Source organism: Apium graveolens, chromosome 11, assembly GCF_009905375.1.
Source record: "Apium graveolens cultivar Ventura chromosome 11, ASM990537v1, whole genome shotgun sequence".
NCBI classification, from domain to species: domain Eukaryota; kingdom Viridiplantae; phylum Streptophyta; class Magnoliopsida; order Apiales; family Apiaceae; genus Apium; species Apium graveolens.
In genome coordinates, this window is record NC_133657.1 from 148,719,224 (window position 1) to 148,741,671 (window position 22,448).

A 22,448-nucleotide genomic window follows, 5' to 3' on the forward strand; every position below is an offset into this window, starting at 1 on the left:
TCATCATCCGGGAAGATTGGGATACCAAGGAGAAGGCCTAGAAGTACAGAACAACTCCGAAAAAGAAGATCTTGTTTTCAACTTGTGATTCTTTGAATTAGTTGTAACTTTGGATGCTCGTTTTCGTTCTTGTTGAACCTAGATCTCGTTTATTCGTACTTTGATTATTATTTAGTTTATTAAGACCTTGTTTTATACCATGCTTTCATTGGAACCCATGGTGACGATGAGTTCGATTATGGGCTAATCGTTGTCATGGGATTCTAGCGGATTTACTTATGGATTTCAATAGTTAATTATTTCGATATCTTGGTGTGTGGTGATTGATTGATATCCTAGTATGGTTGTGCTTATTCATCTTATATGCGTAGCTAACATATAAGATAGCGTGTTAATCTCTATTGAAGCGATAGTGAATATAGAGGTTTAGAACTTGCCATGCTAGCATAGGTTCATGTATGTGTATGCATGATTCGTAGGTAACTCTAACTGTTTTACTTGCCCTATGTAATCAAGATAGATAACTTGTTCTTAAACCGTTATGTTGTCAAATTCTATAGACATATAGGGTCTCAATATAATTGGTGCCTATTCAACTTCTATCTCTTTTGTGGATGTCTGGTAGAATGGTACTCGTGCAACGAAAGTTGGCGTTTATCAATTTCGTGTTATCTGATTAGTGTCCTCACCATCACATGCTAAGGTTAAGAACGAGAAGGTTATTGAACGAAGTATTTAATGAAGTTAGAATCCCATGTTTGTCATATATATTAATTCAACTTCAATTCTCTTAGTTAATGTTATTTAGTATAATCTCTTAGTTTAATAAAAACCTAATTTGTTATTTGTCTTAGCATTGAGCGATAACCATACATTGTTGTATAGGTGCATAAATTGAACTTAACCTAAACCAGTCTCTGTGGGAACGAATCTGATTTATATCTTATACTATTTGCGAACACGTATACTTGCGTGAATATTAGCGCGTGTTTTCGCCCTAACAAGTTTTTGGCGCCGCTGCCGGGGACTCGGTGTTAATTTTTAGTTTATGTGCTTGTCATCAGTGGTCGTTAAAGTTCACTGACTCGGATTCTTTTACTTTCACGGTTTATTTGTTTGTGTTTCAGGTACTCATTACAATGGGAGATCCAGCAGCACGAACGAAAGCCTTGATGGATTTTTCTCAACCCAAGATCAATGACATTCAATCTAGCATTGTCCGGCCAGCTATCACAGCTAATACCTTTGAGATCAAGCCTGGAATAATTCAATGGGTACAAACTTCAGTCCAGTTTGGGGGTTCTCCAACGGAAGATCCCAATACACACATTAGGGATTTCATTGAAATATGCGACACCTTCAAGTTCAACGGTGTTTCTGAAGATGCTGTGAAGCTGAGACTGTTCCCATTCTCTCTGAAGGACAAGGCTAAGAGCTGGTTACACTCTCTACCAGCTGGTTCGATTACTACTTGGGAAGATCTTGCTCAGAAGTTTCTTACTAAATTCTTCCCTATGGCGAAGACAGCTGCACTCAGGAATGCTATTACTCAATTTGCACAGCAAATGGGAGAATCGCTAAGTGAAGCTTGGGAGCGCTACAAGGAGATGCTTAGGAAGTGTCCTCATCATGGAATTCCTGATTGGATGATCATCACTTGTTTTTACAATGGGTTGGGAGCACAGTCCAGACCCATGCTCGATGCAGCATCAGGCGGAGCATTATGGGCAAAGAGCTATAAGGAAGCTTATGATCTAATTGAACTGATGGCTGCTAATGAATATCAGTATCCAACCCAGAGATGTCCACAGGGCAAGGTAGCAGGAGTACTTGAGGTGGATACAGCTACGGCTATCACTGCTCAACTAAAGGCGTTGTCTATGAAGATCGATTCTCTGGCTAACCATGGTGTTAAGCAGATAATTAGTATTTGTGAGCTGTGTGCAGGTCCGCATACGATAGAGCAATGCGCTATATCGAGCGACTCAGCTCAGTTTGTGAGCAACTTTCAGAGATCGCAATAACCAGTTCCAGACACTTATCATCCTGACAACTGGAATCATCCTAACTTCAGCTGGAGCAACAATCAGAATGTGATGCAACAGCCGTTCCAGCCGTTTGGAAATAAGCTGTTCAACTCTCTTGGTTTTCAGCAACAACTCCAACTTCAACAACAAACTCTTGATGCAGGTCTATCTTCGAATAAAAAATATGAATTAGAGGAGTTGAGGCTTATGTGCAAAAACCAGGCTCTTATATGCCAAAGCCAAGCTGTTTCTATCAAGACTTTGGAGAAACAAATAGGGCAAATTACTAATGCCTTATTGAATCGACCACCAGGAACGCTTCCTAGTGATACAGAAGCCAATCCAGGAAAGAGGGAAGTTGAAGAACATGTGAACGCCATCACCTTAAGGTCTGGAAAGGTCGCAAGCCCCCAAATTCAGCAAGACGAAGAGCCTGAAAAATCTCAAGATTCAGAAAATGCAGTTGTGGCTGAAGAAGATGTGCATAAGGAAGTAGAGGTGGAACCAAGGAAGACTACTGTGGAACACACTCCTCCTGAGGGTAATACAGGGGAGAAACAGATCTATCCTCCACCTCCTTTTCCAAAGAGGCTGCAGAAGAAAAATCCGGATAAGCAGTTTGAGAAGTTTTTGAAGGTGTTCAAGAAACTTCATATCAACATACCTTTCCCTGAAGCTCTTGAGCAGATGCCTAGCTATGCGAGGTTTATGAAAGGTATTCTCTCTCGGAAACGGAGGAATGCAGTGCTGTGCTGCAACAGAAGTTGCCTCTGAAGCTTAAAGATCCTGGAAGCTTCACTATTCCTTGCACCATCGGAAACTTGTCATTTGACAAGTGTTTATGTGATTTAGGAGCTAGCATCAATCTGATGCCCTTATCTATCTTCAAGAAGCTTGGTCTGCCTGAGCCGAAACCAACATACATGTCATTGCAACTAGCTGACCGTTCCATCGCTTATCCACGAGGTATAGTGGAGGATGTCTTGGTCAAGGTGGATAAACTCTTCTTCCCTGCTGACTTTGTAATTCTTGATTTCGAGGAAGATAAGAAGATTCCCATTATCTTAGGAAGACCATTCTTGGCTACAGGCCAAACTATGATCGATGTGCAAAAAGGAGAGCTTACGATGAAGGTTCATGATCAGAAGGTTACTTTCAATATGTTCAAGGAAATAAAATTACTCACAGCTAAAGAGGAGTGCTTTAAAGTAGAGCAAATTCAGGTTTTGAATGCACCTCTGTGGAAGAGGAAGTTGGATGTGCCATTCGATTCTCTTGGGTTAGCAGAGCTGAAATTGTCTCGAGACCGTCTCGAGCCATCTATTGAAGATGTTTCCATACTTGAGCTTCACCCACTACCAGATCACTTGAGTTATTCATTCTTAGGTGCACCCCCTGACAAGGGGTTGGGATATATCTTTGATGATATAGAGGGTAGCCGAACGGATCCTCCAGTGCCTATAGAGGGTTCTTCTCATGTGCAGCAGGTAGTTGATAGGACTGGTATTGGTGATGAGCAGTACAGGCGAGTAACTAGGCGTATGGAGGCCATGCACGACATTCACCGTCATTTTGCTGCAGATTTGACACATGCTTTCGGTACTGTTGTTCGAGACACTGGTGGCGAGGTTGATTGGCCACCTGATCCTCCACCCGAAGAGGGTGATCTTTCCGACGACTAGGTATGCCTGAAATCCTTATTATTACCTTCAATGAGGACATTGAAAATTTTAAGTTTGGGGGTGATAATGTAAGGATTAGTAGTGTGTATCCATATAGATTCATATAGATTCATGTTGCATGTTTAGTTGTAGTTCCTTCATATTTTTGTATGATTGTTCATTTAGGACATATTTGTTTTTTTTATATAATTTCATATAGTTGCATTTGCATGCATATTTAGCATGACCCCTTAAGATGAACTATGCTATTTGATAAGTTGATGTTGATTTCAGTGTGGTGATGACGAATAGAGGGATGTTTAAGTCCTAATGAATTGATTTGCATGCCAGAAATAAATATTTTCACAAAGTCTTATAAGGTTGCTTTTGATCTAGATCATGATCATACTTGTTTGTTGTTGAGATTTAATCACTTGGTTATATTTAGAATTTGTGATATTCTCGTAGTGACGTAAAAACACTGATTCTTTTTATCTGGAGAAAAACTTAGATTTCATTGCTAGTTGTTGTAAGGCTAGGTGTCAAATGGCTAGTAGCCGGCTCATATTTTTATGAGTAGTCTAGGGTTGAATGAGATGGAGCGAAACGCACTCATTCAGAAATTGTTGAAAAAAAAAGAAAAATAAAAAAAAAGAAAAAAAAGAAAGAAAAAAAGTATGTGTTTATGCATAATTGATCAAGAGTGAGCTCTTTAATACTCGAGTTATTAAGTTCTAGGGGACTTTGTGCCTAGTGACCTAAGGCTTTTTTTAGTCTGGGATCCGCTAACCTAACGCTCGCTATATGGGTATTATTGCATAAGTCTTTTGGGACCTCATTCATTGCACGATCAAATAAGCATCTTTGCTATGTGTTCAATAATAGTGTGAATCCTTGTATAACTCTAGTAGAAAGGAGGTGTTGTGAGTCATAATGCGTTTATTGTCTATTCTGTTTATAAACTTTTGATTGTTTCGATGATAGATAAGTTATGGTTATTGATCTAGTATCGAGAGTATATCTGTTAAGCATCCACACACGCACGTTTCTGGTTTGTGAGTTGGTTTGTGGGATTTATTCAAACTCTGTTTCAAGTTATTGCATTCTTAGAGGCATTGGCTTATTCATTTGGTTATGGTTATTCTGAGGGGATCGATTGTATTATCATTTAGTTGCATTCACGTAGTTGCATTCATGCATTAGGTTTGTTTTGTAGTTTTGAGTCTGTTTATGCTTAAGGACAAGCATCGATTCAAGTTTGGGGGTGTGATAAGTGGATTTTATATCCACTTGGAATGCTTTATTACAAGCTTAAATTGGTGTTTTGGACTCAAGTTATTGGTATTTTGATGTGTTTTTGTGTTAATGTATTTCAGGTATCAGTTAAATGAAGAAAAGAGCTTTTAAAGGAAATATGATTAAAAGTGATCAGAATTGGAAGCCAAGGCCATTGTCAAGTTGTAGAGAATCTCAATAGCTTCGCGTGGGCAGTTGAATCGCCTAATTCTGACGAGTAGAACTCAAGTTATGGCCAAAACAAGATTCATCAGAATATTTTTCCCAGTCAGTAGCTGAGCGCCCGCTCAGAGAGCTGAGCGCCCGCTCAGAGAGCTGAGCGGCCGCTCGGAGAGCTGAGCGGCCGCTCAGGAGAGCTGAGCGGCCGCTCAGGGCGCGGCTGGTCGCTGATTTCGCTGAAAAAGCCTTTTTTGAGTAGAATTTGACGATTTTAAGGGTCCAGGTCCACTAGGGGCGTATATATACTTAAAAAAAAGGGTTTTTATCATCCGGGAAGATTGGGATACCAAGGAGAAGGCCTAGAAGCACAGAACAACTCCGAAAAAGAAGATCTTGTTTTCAACTTGTGATTCTTTGAATTAGTTGTAACTTTGGATGCTCGTTTTCGTTCTTGTTGAACCTAGATCTCGTTTATTCGTACTTTGATTATTATTTAGTTTATTAAGACCTTGTTTTATACCATGCTTTCATTGGAACCCATGATGACGATGAGTTCGATTATGGGCTAATTGTTGTCATGAGTTTCTAGCGGATTTACTTATGGATTTCAATAGTTAATTGTTTCGATATCTTGGTGTGTGGTGATTGATTGATATCCTAGTATGGTTGTGCTTATTCGTCTTATATGCGTAGCTAACATATAAGATAGCGTGTTAATCTCTATTGAAGCGACAGTGAATATAGAGGTTTAGAACTTGCCATGCTAGCATAGGTTCATGTATGTGTATGCATGATTCGTAGGTAACTCTAACCGTTTTACTTGCCCTATGTAATCAAGATAGATAACTTGTTCTTAAACCGTTATATTGTCAAATTCTATAGACATATAGGGTCTCAATATAATTGGTGCCTATTCAGCTTCTATCTCTTTTGTGGATGTCTGGTAGAATGGTACTCGTGCAACGAAAGTTGGCGTTTATCAGTTTCGTGTTATCTGATTAGTGTCCTCACCATCACATGCTAAGGTTAAGAACGAGAAGGTTATTGAACGAAGTATTTAATGAATTTAGAATCCCATGTTTGTCATATATATTAATTCAACTTCAATTCTCTTAGTTAATGTTATTTAGTATAATCTCTTAGTTTAATAAAAACCCAATTTGTTATTTGTCTTAGCATTGAGCGATAACCATACATTGTTGCATAGGTGCATAAATTGAACTTAACCTAAACCAGTCTCTGTGGGAACGAATCTGATTTATATCTTATACTATTTGCGAACACGTATACTTGCGTGAATATTAGCGCGTGTTTTCGCCCTAACAGTACACACTGTTGTGAAGGTAACATCAACTCAAGAACAACTTTATCTGTACTTATCAATACCTCGAATGGTTCACTAAATTTAGGACTTAACTTGTCCCTTCTACTCAGACTTATCCAATCTCTTTCAAGATGACACTTTTACTAATACTACTGATCCTACTTCTATATTCATACTCTCTCTCGATACAAATCCGCTTCTTTCTTTGTCTACTTTGAGCTGTTTCTATCAATAACACTACGCCCTTGATGTACTGGATTAACTTGTGATTTGACAACTTCCTTTCTCCCACTTTATCTTAATAAAGTGGGGACCTACACTTGCGTCCGCATAAGACTTGGTAAAGTGGCATTCTAAAGCTGACATTGATGGTAAATGATCATCCCAGTTTTCCTTAAAATTCAACCTCCCAACATACCTTATATTTCCTGAATCGCTTCCTCACTCTGGCCCTTTGTTTAAGGATGATAGGCGGTGCTCAATTTTAACTTAGTTTCCAAACATTTAAACATCTCTTATTCATTTCTATCAGTTAAGGCTGAAAAGTAATCTCATATATTCACTTCTTATCACCTTTAGGTACTTGAACTTCATATTCCACTTTTTCCAATTGTTTTATTAACTCCTCAGGGGTCTTAATTACATCAAATCCTTTCTTTCTGTACAAGGCATTTGTTACCATACGGCTTTGTTTAGGTAGTTGTTAACGAATTAATCAGAATCTTTTATTAACCTCTGTCAAAGTTTCATACTTGAAAACTCAACGTATAGCTACTTTCCTTCTAATATTTGGAGTAAAATCTTTTCATTCCACACAAACTTTCTTATTCTTTGAATAGCTGAGGATATTATCAATAAATACAATTTGCTTATCCCAGTACTCCTTATACGCCATGTTTCTTAGTTCCTTATAGACAACTGATACACTTGTTATTTCACATAATATCACCAGAGCTTGCAATGCTCTTAACTCATTTTAATCGTAATCTCTGATATGTTCTCAGGTCGAATCTTAAGTTAATCCTCGAGGCATAACACACTTCTTGAATTAGGTCTCATAAGTAATCAATTCCTTATAGGGGTCACTTCTTCTTTTTCGTTGTTTTGTTAAGCTACCGATAATCAGTACATACTCTCATAATTTCATTCCTTTTCTCCCTCAACATCACTGGTACACTTTACGATTCGCTTTTTGTAAACAACTCATTGGTCTGCCTTATCCACTAGGCCTCTGATGGTTCGCCTTGATTCTTTAACATGTCCAACACTTCCTAATCCATTTTGAAATTTCCTTCTTATACCTGGTCATCACTATTTTCCTTTAAATTTCTGTATATTTTGTCATTTTTTTCAATAAATTTAATACTTTATATTTCAAATTCCCTGTAGGATCTCATTTCTTAATTGTTTTACTTGTAGCATCCAAGTCTTGGAAGAAAACCTGGGGATATCGTGATCATTCTCCTGGGTACATAAATTTCCTCTTACTAACTACAACATCGTGATCCATTATCTTCTCTTGACATCTCCTTATCTTTCCCTTAACAACTTCGACTGAAAGGTCATTATGGCGCCCTCCAAACCCGGGTCAGAAGTTTGGGGTCCACACTCACATCTTATTTATAAGCTGCTTATAACAATAATAAAGATAATAATAATATATGCAGTGACCCTACTTACCAACCACCATGGACCGCAACAGATTAAAGTATGCACACAAGCCAAACACACTAATATATTACAAACCGTTCAAATCCCAACTATTCCAAACTCAAAACTGAGTATTAAACTTTATTACAACTTTTACAACCTTAAATTATCCCAAAAGAAGCCTACTAGCTCAGCTTCCTCAACCTGAACCTGAACCCCTAGCTCTCGCACTGGACTGGGGATCCTCTTTACCAACTGGTTCCTTTTTAACTAGAAAGAATATAAACAACATCGCACAAATGAGCTAACTAGCTCAGCAAGTCACAATGACAAAACTGAGAATAATGATCATCAGGTGAACATGATTATGATATCAAGTGAACAATGGATTATGATTTAGAATTGGATATTATACTTTTAATTTAAAAACCAAGGTTAGGTTGCTGATCAGTCACGCATTAACCCCGAGCAAGGCACACAACATTGCTCTAACTACTGGATCCAAGGCACATATTGGCCTAATTTGACCATTGTATGGTCTGACCACGAATCTGGTCCACAATTTTATAAAAACAATCCAATTCTAACATAATAACAGAATATGCAATAATAAACAATAACCAGAATCATTAACAACAATAAGTGTTTAACAATGAAAGGGTTTCAATCTTTTTAAGGATTAATAAGATAATTTAAAAGCTTGGATGCTGGGTAATGAAAGAATTGGATAACAAAGGAATCAACATTTTAGGGTTTCAAAGATTTGGGCTTTCAAAGCATAAAATACAATGGTTTGAAGGTATAAGCAATTTGGTTCTGTGTTTTATATTTAATATGTATGTATTTGTGGAGTAGTATTGTATACTTGAGGTTCGTGTTTGGGTATACAACAATCAATGGTATAGAAAGAATAAGGTTCATGGCTCAAGAACAATAACTGGAATCAAGGTTTGGGTTTCAGTGCTTCAAGCACTTGCAATATCAACAAGACTATCAAGTACTATAATATCTCGAGAAAGTTCAGAACACTTGCCTGGTATTAGCTTACTACACTGCACTCGCTTCCAATCACAATCGTCTTACTCCTCAACTACCTGTTTCATTTTCCTATGCCTTGCCTCTTCTGCTCACATATCATAAGCATCTATCAATCATCAACTCATAGGATTCTATTCAACACATACTTCTATCTACCCTTCGTTTTACCCAAATCTGATTAACGGATTGAAAGTTATGCAATAATCAAGTAAACACCGAATGTATAGACCGATAGTCAACCAACATATCACATATAAGACATAATACGTCACATAATCAATGACATATCATTTATAAAGACATTTCGGGTCATAAATAGGCTTTCTGGTATTTAAAATGATTTTTAAAACATTTTTTTCAGAATTAGAACGGGTCGTTGGATCAATTTCGGATTAATAAACAGGGTTCGGTTGGCCAATTCTGGCTCCGAAATAATTTTAGAATAATTATCGAGCCTTGGAAATAATATAGAATAATATTTTAAAGCTCGAAACTATTTTTTGGAATTTTTAAATCATTTTTAAATAATTAAATCTAATTAAATAATTGATTAAAATTAATTAATAATTAATTAAATCAATTAATCAATTAATTTTCGAATTAATTGACCAATTAATCAATTAAAAATTAACTGAAATTAATTAACTAATTAATTCAGATTTATTTTTAAATTAAAAATAATTTTCGGAATTAAAATACTAATTTTTTGAATTTTCAGAAATTAAAAATGAATTTTTATACTAAAAACAAATAGGAAATATGATTTTTAAACATTTTTAAAACAGGAATCCTAAATTTGCAAAGTCTGGAAACTTCAGGGACCAAACTGCATCGTTTTCAAAATTATAGGTACTAAACTGTAATTTTCCAGCCCCGTCGCCGGAAAATACAGGTGTGGCCGGAGAACACGTTCCCGGCGTCCTCACCCCACCAACACCTCCACATCATATCTATATTTCACCAGGAACTCAACCATACCAACAAATCATTCTAATTATCCCTGAGTTGGCCGGAATTTGGCCGTGAAGTTTTCCAGTTTCCGGCGAACTTCGGAAAATTTCAAAAGACAACTCCCTTCTCTACAGACCTCGGTGATTCATAAAACTTATACGACTAGATTGCAAATTTCACAGAGAACACAATCCACTATATCACAACATCAATCTATTCCAGAATAAGAAACCCCCAAATTTCAATTAAGAACATTCATACGGGTTATAAACCCTAATTTTGAAATTCGAAAATCAAACTCAAATTTGAACATGTTATTGAACTCCAAATCAGACGTATAATATATCAAAATCATCAGGAAAACAAGCTATATAACATGCAATCATCAAATCATACAAACAATCATCCGAACAAAAATTCATATTTTTAATAAATTTAATTCGAAAATAAATAAAATTATAGAAAATAAACCTTGATTTCTGCAGTAAAACAAAGTTCAGAATCTGGTAGAACACTTCAAATCCTTCGTTTTGGTTACTCAAGCTTTGAAAACAGAGATTGGTAACGCCTTCGTTTTGCTGTTTGATTCTTAGAACAGTTTATGTAATTAGGGTTTTTCTCTGAAAATTATAAAATTAACTATCTGCAAATGATTTTGATATGAAATAAAATACGGTAAAAGGCTATTCATAATTACGGAAAATTAGTATCCCGTTGGATCATTCCGGATATAAAACGGTACGTTTATTTATAAAAACTGATCCAAACGGTATCGGTTTTCGGGAAAATTATCCAAATCAGTACAATTTGTACTGCGGTCTTGGTCTTAGCGCGTGGTTACACGTAGTACGAAGTGATAATTCTAATAGTTTAATAAAAAGCTCCCGTTTATCGAAAATACGGGTTTTATTGATTTACCGAAACGAATATTGTATCGAAAATGTTGCGCCAGGACCCGCACAGAACAAACCGTACGCCGGATCGAAAAAGTCGAAACATGGAATATGCTCAGAATATTACAATTAGGTTAGGAAGGAGTTCTCGGAAGAGTTTCGGGTTCCAAAAACGTAACAACGGTTGACGTCGGTTGGTTTCCGTTTTTATAAAATAGATTTTACATACTCGGAAAAAGATTTTAGAAATTTCATATGATTCATATAGATCCATAAATCAACATAAAAATAATTAGGAAGATATGACAATTATTTATATTTTATTTTGGACATATAACAATTAAAATACTCAATTAATATTATTTTTTAATATCCAAGTACAGATATCACTTAACAATTAACTCACAAAATAGAACTGAACACACATAATAATTATTTAATAGCAAAAATAATTACACGATATATCCCGGATATTACATCCTTCCCCCTTAAAAGGATTCCGTCCTCAGAATCTCCTAAGAAAACAAATGAGGGTACTTTTCTCTCATATTACTTTCTAACTCCCAGGTTGACTCTTCAACCTTTGGGTTTCTCCACAATACTCTTACTAACTTTACCACTTTATTTCTCAATACTTTCTCCCTTTCCTCTATAATCTCTATCGGGCTCTCTATATATGACAAATCTGCCTGAAGCTCTATTGGCTCATATTCTATTACATGCCTGGAGTCTGGATTATATTTCTTGAGCATCGATACGTGAAAAACATTGTGAATGTGCTCCATGTGCGGTGGTAACGCCAACTCGTAAGCTACTTTGCCAACGTGCTTTAGGATCTCAAAAGGTCCGACATATCTTGGACTCAGCTTTCCTTTCTTTCCAAACCTCGTTAGTCCTTTCCACGGTGATACTTTCAGTAATACCAAGCTTCCTTCTTCAAATTCCATGTCTTTCCTTGACTGATCTGCATACTTCCTCTGACGATCTTGTGCGGTTATTAATCTCTTCTGGATAATTTTAACAACTTCCTTTGTCTGCTGCACCAATTCAGGTCCGAGTATTTTGTGTTCTCCTACTTCGTCCCAATATACTGGAGATCTACATTTACGTCCATAAAGGGCTTCATAGGGTGGCATCCCAATGCTGGCATGATAACTGTTGTTGTAAGCAAACTCTACCAGAGGTAAATGTTCGTCCCAACTTCCTTTGAAATCAATAGCACAAACACGTAACATGTCCTCGATTGTCTGGATTGTTCTTTCACTTTTGCCATCCATCTAGGGGTGATAGGCCGTACTTATATTCAGTCTTGTTCCCAAATATTCTTGAAAACTCTTCCAAAATCTTGAATTAAACCTTGGATCTCGATCAGATACAATAGACAAAGGAACTCCATGACGAACTACGATTTCCTTCAGGTACATATGGACTAACTTGTCGAGCAAAAATCTTTCATTTATAGGCAGAAAATGAGCTGACTTGGTAAGTCTATCCACTATCACTCAAATGGCATCATGATTAGCCCTTGTCCTTGGTAATCCAACTATGAAATCCATGGTAATATGTTCCCACTTCCACTCTGGAATCTCCAATGGCTGTAGCAATCCGCTTGGTCTCTGATGCTCTGCTTTAACCCTCTGAGAGGTATAACATTTGCTAACCCATTCCGCAATTTCCCTCTTCATGTCTGGCCACCAATAATTCTTCTTTAAATCTCTATACATCTTGGTACTTCCTGGATGGATGGAATACCTTGAATTATGTGCCTCCTGTAGAATTTCATTCTTTAACTTTGTCACCGGTGGAATCCAAATTCTAGATGAAAACCTCAGAATACCTTGGTCATCTTTCTGCGTGCATAACTCTTCCCCTACCAAACGATTTATATCTTGATCCATTACATCTTCCTGACATTTCTTTATTTTCTCTAATAATTCCGGTTGGAAAATCATACTGTACACTTTTACTTCCTCAGGCTTGCAAACTCTAATCTCCAATTCCAATTTCTGAAATTCCTTATATATCTCTTCAGGTACGGACAACACATTTAACCTTTCCTTCTGACTTAGCGCGTCTGCTACAACATTCGCTTTACCGGGATGATAATTAATCGAGCAATCATAATCCTTGATCAACTCTAACCATCTTCTTTGCCTCATATTGAGTTCCTTCTGGGTAAATATATACTTCAAACTTTTGTGATCCGTATAAATTTCACATTTCTCTCCATACAGATAATGTCTCCAAATCTTCAAAGCAAACACTATGGCTGCTAGTTCCAAATCATGAGTAGGATACTTTTGTTCGTTTGGTTTCAATTGCCTTGACGCATACGCAATCACCTTGTCGTGCTGCATAAGAACACATCCTAATCCTTTGTAAGAAGCATCACTATAAATTACAAAATTCCCTTGATCATCTAGAAGTGACAAAACAGGTGCCGTGATTAATCGTCGCTTCAATTCCTGAAAACTTTCCTCACATTTGTCGTCCCATATAAACTTCTCATTCTTTCGTGTAAGCTTTGTTAATGGTGTGGCAATCCTCGAGAAATTTTGAACGAATCGACGATAATATCCCGCCAATCCTAAGAAACTTCTTACCTCGATGGGTGTTCTCGGTTTCTCCCAATACGTAATTGCCTCGATCTTTGCCGGGTCCACTTTGATCCCTTCATTACTAACTATGTGTCCTAAGAACTGAACCTCCTGTAACCAAAACTCACACTTCGAGAATTTAGCATACAACTTCTTTTTCCTTAAAATCTCCAAAGCTGTCCTTAAATGTTCCGCATGATCCTCTTCTGTCTTTGAATAGATCAAAATATCATCTATAAATACAATAATGAACTTGTCCAAGTATTCCTTGAAGATTCTGTTCATCAGATCCATAAATGTTGTCGGGGCGTTGGTCAATCCAAAAGACATTACTAGAAATTCATAATGTCCATACCTTGTTCGAAAAGCTGTCTTTGGTATATCTTCTGGCTTGATCTTCAGTTGATGATATCCCGATCTTAAATCGATCTTGGAGAAATACTTGGCTCCCTTCAATTGGTCAAACAAATCATCAATTCTAGGTAACGGATACTTATTCTTGATTGTAAGCTTGTTGAGCTCCCTATAGTCGATACACAATCTCATGCTTCCATCTTTCTTCTTAACAAATAATATCGGGGCTCCCCACGGGGATACACTGGGTCTGATTACTCCTTTCTCTAACAACTCCTGCAGTTGCTTTGCTAGCTCTTTCATCTCAACAGGCGCCATTCTGTACGGGGCCTTGGATACTGGTTTTGTTCCAGGTGCTAAATCGATCGCAAATTCAATTTCTCTATCTGGGGGAAGTCCTGGTAATTCGTCGGGATATACGTCTGGAAATTCATTTACAACTGGAATATCTTCAAGTTTTGCTGGCTCCTGACTTCTGTCGATCACATATGCCATGAAATGCTCACATCCTTGTCGTAGTAACTTATTGGCTTGAATCATCGTTAAGAACTTATTTACTTGTTTCTGACCTTTGAACGTTACTATTCTTTCATCTGGCGTTTTCACCATTACTTTCTTATTTCGACAATCTATCTGGGCATCATGCTTAGATAACCAATCCATCCCTAATATAACGTCAAATTCTCCTAACTTAAATGGTATCAAATTTACACAAAATTTACTATCAGAGATCTCAATCTCACAAATCCCACAAACTTGGTTAACAGTTACACATTCTTGATTTGCTAATTCCACAGTCATTATTTCATTTAAACACTCAACTGGCCAATTTAACTTACTAACAAAGTCTTTTGAAATAAACGATCAAGTTGCTCCCGAATCTATTAACACTTTGGCACATAAAGAATTCACATTAAGCGTACCTGCCACGACATCTGTATCCTGAATAGCATCCTTCACAGACATATCAAAAACTCTAGCTCTTGGAGTCTCATTCACTGTTGGGGTAGATCCCATAATCCTCAATGCATTACTGACTGGGGCTGGTGTCTTGCAATCCCTGGCCATATGTCCTGGCTTCCCACATTTAAAGCATGTAAATCCAATGGCTGGAACCGTCACTGTTGGATTCCGGATAGGCTGATCCTTATTTGCTGGTTCTCTTGCTGGCTGATTTCGGCACTCCCTCGAATAGTGCCCTTTCTGATTGCATTTGAAACATACCACATTTAACTTATTACAAACTCCTCCATGTTTTTTCCCACATACTTGACAATCTGGAAAAGTTAGTCTCAACTGACTTGACTGATTTATATTAACTGGATGGTTGCTCTGGCCTCCGTCTCCTGCATTCTATCTCTTGAAATTAAAATTTCTTCCTGGCTGAAACTTGCCCTTCTTAAAATTTGGAAACTTTCCTGTTTGTGGCTGACCCTCACTTCCCTCAACCTTCCTTTTCTTGCTTTCCTTTTCCTTCTGGAACATCTCACTCTCTGTCTCTACGATCATAGCCTTCTGTACTACTCCTGCATAGGCATCCAATTCAAAAATGGCTACCTTCCCTCTGATCCATGGTTTCAAACCTTGCTGAAATCTTTTAGCTTTATTCCTGTCAGTATCCACGTACGACGGTACATACCTTGACAATTCCTCAAACTTACCCTCATAATCTGTTACTGACATGTTCCCTTGCTTTAATTCTAAAAACTTCAGCTCCATTTGATCCTGAACAAACTGAGGAAAATACTTTTCTAAAAACAATTCCTTAAACCTTTCCCAAGTAATAACATCTTTACCTTCCAATGTCTTCACCATTTCCCACCAATAGGTGGCCTCATTCTTCAGATAGTAACTTGCAAACTCAACCTTCTGTTCTTCCTTTACTTTCACTAAGGCAAATGCCTTATCCATTTCCTTTAAAAAAACATTTGCTTCAATTGGCTCTAAGGAACCCTTGAATTCTGGTGGGTTTACTGTCTGAAAAGTTTTAAAAGTTACCTGGGGGTTGGTCTGTCTTCGTTGTTGTTGTGCCAGGTGAACTGTTTGTTGGGCCAAGATTTGAAGAATCTGGGCTATTGCTGGGTCTATGGGTCCTGGGTTCACATTCGGGTTTGTATTATCTTGGTTGTTGTTGTTGTTGTTGTTGGTTTCTTCATTCTGCGTGTTGGTGCGGGTATTTCTTCTGGGAGGCATTTTCTGTAAAGAATCAATCAACTTATTTAACTTTTGAATCAATCTTTTGCATAAAAGAATAGTTTTGCAAAACAGAATATTTCTTTTTGAAAACAGTTGTAACTAAATAAATTGCATGCTTCTTTACAGAATATAAACAGTTATGGAAAACAGGGTACAAGGTATCACAGGGGTATAACTGGTGCAATAAATAAGGTAAGGTAAAACAGGTGCAATAAAGTAAATGACAGTGCTGGAAAGGAAAAAGGTACTGATATATATAGATCAAAAGTTTTAGGTAGTACAAGCGTAAAGACGCTTCAGAAGTAAAAGCAAAAAGGGTACAACAACCTACTCACTAGTCAGCATAGCTAGTCTATAAATACAACTCAAAAGTTTACTAATACACACTACGCACTACTGTACATACTATGTAACCATATCAACACTGCTCAGAATTTCTGACTCATGATAAGTCTGGACCTCCAATCTCCTCAAGCTCCTCTAGAACCCACTTAGCCCACTCCACAAGGAAATCAGGGGTGATGTCCTCATGTATAGCCTCAGCAATCCTCACAGCAGCTGCTCTACGAAATGCCTGTAACCTCTCTCTGAGTCGCCTCTCACCACTCCCAACCTCTCTGGTACGCGTGATATGTAGTAACTCCTGAATCTGACCCTGAAGGAATCGTTGCTCCATAAGGCAAGCCTCAAACTGATGATATGGGACAAGATAGGAAGAGAACTGAAAAGATACTCCTGTAACTGAATGACTAGTAAAGCCTGAATCAGCAGGTAGGGGTCCTCTAACAGGTGGCCTCATGCCTGGAGGTGGAATAGCCTGCAGTGGTACGGGCTGCAACACAGGTGGAGGTAGTATAGCCAACACTAGTGGAACTTCTTCAACATGGATCCGAAGATGGCACTCTAACTGAAGGCTCTGAGTGATCAGCTGATATAGGAATAAAAGAGTCGGCCATCGCTGCTATCTGAAATTATTTCGTAATATAAGAATCTCGAACCACGACGAGAATTATACTACTACTGGTTATACCGTAACACTCAACCTCTCAACATTCTATCTTTCTATTCCTTACTTCTAATCCTAACCCTCTACCCATTCCCGTCAACCTAGGCTTGTGTCAGTGACTTATAACCTGTAGCTCTGATACCAAACCTGTGGCGCCCTCCAAACCCGGGTCAGAAGTTTGGGGTCCACACTCATATCTTATTTATAACCTGCTTATAACAATAATAAAGATAATAATAATATATGCAGTGACCCTACTTACCAACCACCACGGACCGCAACAGGTTAAAGTATGCACACAAGCCAAACACACTAATATATTACAAACCGTTCAAATCCCAACTATTCCAAACTCAAAACTGAGTATTAAACTTTATTACAACTTTTACAACCTTAAATTATCCCAAAAAAAGCCTACTAGCTCAGCTTCCTCAACCTGAACCTGAACCCCTAGCTCTCGCGCTGGACTGGGGATCCTCTTTACCAACTGGTTCCTTTTTAACTAGGAAGAATATAAACAACATCGCACAAATGAGCTAACTAGCTCAGCAAATCACAATGACAAAACTGAGAATAATGATCATCAGGTAAACATGATTATGATATCAAGTGAACAATGGATTATGATTTAGAATTGGATATTATACTTTTAATTTAAAAACCAAGGTTAGGCTGCTGATCAGTCACGCACTAACCCCGAGCAAGGCACACAGCATTGCTCTAACTACTAGATCCAAGGCACACATTGGCCTAGCCTGACCATTGTATGGTCTGACCACGAATCTGGTCCACAATTTTATAAAAACAATCCAATTCTAACATAATAACAGAATATGCAATAATAAACAATAACCAGAATCATTAACAACAATGAGTGTTTAACAATGAAAGGGTTTCAATCTTTGTAAGGATCAATAAGATAATTTAAAAGCTTGGATGCTGGGTAATGAAAGAATTGGATAACAAAGGAATCAACATTTCAGGGTTTCAAAGATTTGGGCTTTCAAAGCATAAAATACAATGGTTTGAAGGTATAAGCAATCTGGTTCCGTGTTTTATATTTAATATGTATGTATTTGTGGAGTAGTATTGTATACTTGAGGTTCGTGTTTGGGTATACAATAATCAATGGTATAGAAAGAATAAGGTTCATGGCTCAAGAACAATAACTGGAATCAGGGTTTGGGTTTCAGTGCTTCAAGCACTTGCAATATCAACAAGACTATCAAGTACTATAATATCTCGAGAAAGTTCAGAACACTTGCCTGATATTTGCTTACTACACTGCACTCGCTTCCAATCACAATCGTCTTACTCCTCAACTACCTATTTCCTTTTCCTATGCCTTGCCTCTTCTGCTCACATATCATAAACATCTATCAATCATCAACTCAAAGGATTCTATTCAACACATACTTCTATCTACCCTTCGTTTTACCCAAATCCGATTAACGGATTGAAAGTTATGCAATAATCAAGTAAACACCGAATGTATAGACCGATAGTCAACCCACATATCACATATAACACATAATACGTCACATAATCAATGACATATCATTTATAAAGACATTTCGGGTCATAAATAGGGTTTCTAGTATTTAAAATGATTTTTAAAACATTTTTTTCAGAATTAGAACGGGTCGTTGGATCAATTTCGGATTAATAAACAGGGTTCGGTTGGCCAATTCTGGCTCCGAAATAATTTTAGAATAATTATCGAGCCTTGGAAATAATATAGAATAATATTTTAAAGCTCGAAACTGTTTTTTGGAATTTTTAAATCATTTTTAAATAATTAAATCTAATTAAATAATTGATTAAAATCAATTAATAATTAATTAAATCAATTAATCAATTAATTTTCGAATTAATTGACCAATTAATCAATTAAAAATTAACTGAAATTAATTAACTAATTAATTCAGATTTATTTTTGAATTAAAAATAATTCTCGGAATTAAAATACTAATTTTTAGAATTTTCAGAAATTAAAAATGAATTTTTATACTAAAAACAAATAGGAAATATGATTTTTAAACATTTTTAAAACAGGAATCCTAAATTTGCAAAGTCTGGAAACTTCAGGGACCAAACTGCATCGTTTTCAAAATTATAGGTACTAAACTGTAATTTTCCAGCCCCGTCGCCGGAAAATACAGGTGTGGCCGGAGAACACGTTCCCGGCGTCCTCACCCCACCAACACCTCCACATCACATCTATATTTCACCAGAAACTCAACCATACCAACAAATCATTCTAATTATCCCTGAGTTGGCCGGAATTTGGCCGTGAAGTTTTCCAGTTTCCGGCGAACTTCGGAAAATTTCAAAAGACAACTCTCTTCTCTACAGACCTCGGTGATTCATAAAACTTATACGACTAGATTGCAAATTTCACAGAGAACACAATCCACTATATCACAACATCAATCTATTCCAGAATAAGAAACCCCCAAATTTCAATTAAGAACATTCATACGGGTTATAAACCCTAATTTTGAAATTCGAAAATCAATCTCAAATTTGAACATGTTATTGAACTTCAAATCAGACGTATAATATATCAAAATCATCAGGAAAACAAGCTCTATAACATGAAATCATCAAATCATACAAACAATCATCCGAACAAAAATTCATATTTTTAATAAATTTAATTCGAAAATAAATAAAATTATATAAAATAAATCTTGATTTCTGCAGTAAAACAAAGCTCAGAATCTGGTAGAACACTTCAAATCCTTCGTTTTGGTTACTCAAGCTTTGAAAACAGAGATTGGTAACGCCTTCGTTTTGCTGTTTGATTCTTAGAACAGTTTATGTAATTAGGGTTTTTCTCTGAAAATTATAAAATTAACTATCTGCAAATGATTTTGATACGAAATAAAATACGGTAAAAGGCTAGTTATAATTACGGAAAATTAGTATCCCGTTGGATCATTCCGGATATAAAACGGTACGTTTATTTATAAAAACTAATCCAAACGGTATCGGTTTTCGGGATAATTATCCAAATCAGTATAATTTGTACTGCGGTCTTGGTCTCAGCGCCTGGTTACACGTATTACGAAGTGATAATTGTGATAGTTTAATAAAAAGCTCCCGTTTATCGAAAATACGGGTTTTATTGATTTACCGAAACGAATATTGTATCGAAAATGTTGCGCCGGGACCCGCGCAGAACAAACCGTACGCCGGATGGAAAAAGTCGAAACATGGAATATGCTCGAAATATTACAATTAGGTTAGGAAGGAGTTCTGGGAAGAGTTTCGGGTTCCAAAAACGTAACAACGGTTGACGTCGGTTGGTTCCCGTTTTTATAAAATAGATTTTACATACTCGGAAAAAGATTTTAGAAATTTCATATGATTCATATAGATCCATAAATCAACATAAAAATAATTAGGAAGATATGACAATTATTTATATTTTATTTTGGACATATAAAAATTAAAATACTCAATTAATATTATTTTTGAATATCCAAGTACAGATATCACTTAACAATTAACTCACATAATAGATACTGAACACACATAATAATTATTTAATAGCAAAAATAATTACACGATATATCCCGGATATTACAGTCATACTATCCATCATTGCTCCTTTTGGATTATAAACTCTAACTTTCAATTCCAACTTCTAAAATTCCATAGATAATTCTTCTGGTATAGTTTCTATGTTCGTTCTCTCTTTTTTTATCGCTTGCCTCTACCTTTGCTTTTCCTCGTGAATACATATTTCAAACACTTATGATCTATATAGATCTTACACTTCTCTCCATACATATCATGTTTCCCCAATCTTTCAAAGCGAATATTATTACTACTAGTCCCAAATTATGAGTATGATACTTCTGCTCCTGAGGTTTCGGTTGTCTGGATGCATATGCAATAATTTTATTATGCTGCATCAACACACATCCTATTCCCTTATGAGAAGTATCACTATAACTACCAAATTTTCTTGATACTTTCAAAGTGATAAAGCAGGTGTTGTAACCATTCTTTACTTTAACTCCGCAAAACTTTGTTCATCCTTCTCCATTTTATATAACTTCTTGCTTTTCCTGGTTAGCTTCGTCAAAGGTATTGCGAATTTCAAGAAATCTTGCATAAATTTTCGATAATAACCAGCCCATGGTAACACTTCTTACTTTTGTTGGTGCTTTTGGTCTTCCTTCATTTATAGTAACTTTAATTCCTGTTGGATCTCCTTTTGCCTCTTCCTCACTGACTATTTATGCTAAAAAGTATGCTTCCTTCTATTAAAGCTTTCATCTTATAAACTTTACATACAATTTCTTTCTTCTCCGACTTCCCAGTTGTCATTAAATGCTTCGCATGGTCCTCCATTGACTTTAAGTAACACAAATACAACTCATCCAGATATTCCTGAAAGATTCTGTCCATCAAGTTTAAATATTATTGGTATATTGGTTAATTCAAATGACATCACTAGAACTTTATAGCAGCAGTACTTAGTTCTGAAATTTATCCTTGATATGTCCATAGGTTCAATCTCCAATTGATAACGCCCAAATCTTAAATCAATTTTAGAAAATACTTTGCTTCTTCTGTTTGATCAAACAAATCAGTAGTTCGAGGTAACAGATACTTGCTCTTGATAGTAAACTTATTGAGCTATCGCTAGTCGACGCATAATCTCATACTTCCATCTTTCTTATTAACAATTAATACCGGTGCACCTTATGGGGTACACTAGGTCTAATCGCTCCTTCTTCTAACATCTCTTGCATCTACTTTGCTAATTTCCTCATTTTAACTGGTGCCATTTTGTGTAAGGCCTTGGTCACTGGCTTCGTTTCAGGTGCTAAGTCAATCGCGAGCTTCATTTCTCTATTTGGAGGAAATGTTGATAGCTCATCTGGAAACATATCTTGAAACTCCTTAATTGCTATAAAATCTTCAAATTTTATTTGCTTTTGACTTTTATTTATCTTATGATCACCATAATGCTCACATCTTAATCACCGTAATTATCGTTAACACATTCTTTACTCTCCTTCCTCCTTTATACCTCATCATATTCTCATTTGACGTCTTCAGGACTATCATTTCATCATGACGGTTTGTCAGGGCATCACGCTTAAATAGTTAATCCAATCCTTAGAATAATATCAAATCCTCACAAACTTATTGCCAGAAATCTCACTTTCACCCTTGGTACTCACTTACTTAACAAATACACGTTCTTGAATTTGCTAGTCCTTTAATCATAATCTTATCAATTCAACGAGGTAAATCATCTTTTTAACAATACCTT

The 22,448-nt window shown here is 36.5% G+C and overlaps 1 non-coding gene across 1 annotated transcript; it reads right to left on the reverse strand.

The window, feature by feature from the left end:
* Positions 1-1,529: 1,529 nt before the first annotated feature.
* Positions 1,530-1,636, reverse strand: LOC141699154 (small nucleolar RNA R71). Its single transcript, XR_012565637.1, has one exon. It is a non-coding gene; the product is annotated as a small nucleolar RNA R71 (small nucleolar RNA).
* Positions 1,637-22,448: the final 20,812 nt, after the last annotated feature.